The following is a 3,250-nucleotide window of genomic DNA, read 5'->3' on the forward strand; positions in this document are numbered from 1 at the left end:
TTGTTTGTTTCTCTTTTAGAATGCGGATAAAATATTGGAGAAGAGTACCCCGTTATGCAATGGTATAGGACGTAATGCAGCTAAGGTTCAAGATAGGGAGACATCCCTGTTGGTCTCCAAGAAAGTTGATACAAACTATATTGAAGACACTGAGACAACCCCAAAGTCCTGTCTTGATGTAGTGTTCGAGTTACTGGCTACTTCTGCTGGCACCAGCTCTTCGAACTCGCTGCCTGAATCAGTTCGGCTTCTTGAGTCTCAACTTCAAGTTGAAAGACATCGATCAGATGTTATGTGACAGGAAGCCGAAGGACTTAGGAAGTCCCTGCAGAATTCAGATGCATACTTTCTGGTGCAACAACAAGTGCTGGAGGATTTAAGCGCCAAACAAGAGAAAGTTAATAAGCTTGCTAAGCATCTTGCCAGCATTATGGGTACCCAGGATATTGTTTCTTGAGCTCTTCTAAAGTGGTTTCAGTTCTGGACTTGTTTTGCTGCGGCGTTTATATGCTGCTTTGTTCCCTATATTTGCACTGGTGGCGAACTTTGATGCCCAGTGGATGTAATATGTGTAATAGCCATGATAGCCTAGCGTAAGTTGCTTGCCTATTTATTTCCTTATTGTCTTGTTTATTTGTTTTCTTGTGGTCAGTGCAGTTCTTTTTCCGTGGTTTGCTAGTGGCCGCAATAACCTATTTTTTAAACTAGGCCACATTAACCATGGGCTACATATTTACTGTAGTTAACATGGTCCTCCTACGGGCTGTATAAACAACGGGCCTTCTAAGGGCCATAGAAACAATGGGCCTTCTATGGGGCGTAGAAACAATGGGCCTTATACGGGCCGTAGACACAATGGGCCTTCTACAGGCCGTATCATCAATGGACCTTCTACAGGCCATATGATCGGTTCACCAAACATGGGCCAATAACAGACCACATTATGGTCGTAAATGGGCTAGAGTTGAAATCGTCCGTTCATGGGCCGACCATAATGGGCCATCGTTAATCGGCCGTATTTGATGACGCTATGAAAACGGCCCAACGTATTAACGGGCCACAAATGGGCCGACTGTAACCACAGGCTGAATTTGGCCCACAAGCAGAAAATGACAGTAACGGGCCGAAAGTAAACGAATGCTGTAAATGAGCCCAAGAATAAATGGGCCCTGAGAAGGCCGAAAGATAACATGGGCTGGAAACGGCCCAACGGAATAATGGGCTGTTAATGGGTATAACGTGATACACTGTTCATTACGGGCCAGTTTTACCATGGGCCGTTAATGGGCCGAGGGTTACTAACGGCCTCATATGGGCCGAAAGACGCCATGGGCCATACATGGGCCGGAAGTTAAAACAGGCTGGAATTATATTGGACGACCCAGATGACGCTACTGGGCCTAATTCGGATAGGCCGTAAACGGGCCCTGGGTTAGCTGGCTGTAAATGGGCTATATGCGAACAGGCCGTTAATAGGCTTGCCGTGGGCCGGCCCGCCACCTTTTGACCAAGTCAAACGGGCCGGCCTTTTCACAGGAATGGGCCTCTGTTGGGCCGTGCCACGTGTCGACGTATCATAGGCGCTTTGGGTCCAATGAGTGGATGACATCTGTCCCAACGGCGAGCCGACACGTGTTCCCTCCAGCCAATGATGATTTTACACGTGGAAAATCCCAATTGGTTGGGGCTGTTAACGGGTTATCGGATCCAAAACCGGACCCGATAGCTTAACGGCGTTCCGTTACGGTGGATGCCACGTGTCGGTCACCCTTGACGAAAGCACTTCTGTGACGCGCAATTTATCATCATGGAAGTGGAAACTTCCGTGATGATAATTTTGGTAATGTCATGGAACACTTGTACGACAGCACAGGTATGACTATCTTGATTCTGTCAGAAAATTGTCATGGATGTACATGCATGACAGAAAACATGACCTACTGTGACAAACACGTATCATCACGGAAGTGTATTTTTTTTGTAGTGCCACCTGGTGGCCGCCCCCTCTGGTAGTTATTTGTTTCAGTAATTCTTATATATTTCATAAAAAATCTCCGTCAAGTTTCAACTCATTTGGAGTTGTGCAGAATAGGTGGCCTAACGTAGCTTTTCCAATTCCAGATTTCCAGCTGCCGGAATTCTCCCTCTTGGTGTGTACCTTGCAAATTATGAGAGAAAAGGCATTATATTTACTCCAAAAAGCATTATTATGAAAATAACCATTATAAATAACAGTAAGAAAACATGATGCAAAATGGACGTATCAACTCCTCCAAGTTTAGACCTCGCTTGTCCTCAAGCGAAAACCGAAATCGAAAAACATGTCCACATGCTTTGAGAGAGAGGTGTCGATAAAAACAAAATACGGACATAGAAGCATCATGTTGATTATTATAACAACAACAAAATTAAACATAGGAATTTTATCATAGAACTTGCATCATATACTTCTCATGAGTAGGTAACAGTTCATCACATAATCGAAGTATGAAGCAGAAACTCTATTAGAAACCAACAAACTATGTTCTCAGTCAACTTTACAACTACAATTCATCATCTTTTCAGGAAGAGTCACGTGTCGGAGCCTTTAGGCAAGTCCACATACTCAACCATAATATAGTCTTCTATGATTGCTAACACTCATCTTGCACACATGATCAAAACGTTTCAACCGGACACATAGAAAGATAGGGGCTTACAGTTTCGCTTCCCAACATACTCACCTCAAGGGTGATGTCAACAATAATAACGCATGCTATCTATATTCAACTGGACATATGTGCCTAGATCTTTCCTCACCAGATGATGATTGCCAAAAGAGAAAAATAAAAGGGGATAGAAGGAAAACTTTGACTCTTTGCATAAAAGTAAATACATCTTTATCTTTACCTAATATTAAAAGGCGGAGGCTTTCATAGTTCTCTATAAGTCACTCCTTTATATCCGTTAATTTTATGTTGATATGAAGATTAACGGTTGAGATTTAAAAGGAGGAAGGTGTTTTAGTTTTTTCTTCCATCACATCTTTTTTTGGAAGTGTTCTTCCGTCACATCTTAATACATGAAAGTTTTTGTACAATGATTCTGTCCGTAAGGAGACTTCATTTTTTTTCAAAAAGGAATGAGCGACTCAAAAATAAACCCGAGGATCAATCTGTCTTCATGCGATGCGTACTACTATTATTTTGTCCGCCGCGTGACCCAGTCGAACCCTAACCCCTCCCATTAATATCGGGCCCAGGGAGGGAGG

The sequence above is a fragment of the Triticum aestivum genome, chromosome 7D, assembly GCF_018294505.1.
Source record: "Triticum aestivum cultivar Chinese Spring chromosome 7D, IWGSC CS RefSeq v2.1, whole genome shotgun sequence".
NCBI lineage: Eukaryota > Viridiplantae > Streptophyta > Magnoliopsida > Poales > Poaceae > Triticum > Triticum aestivum.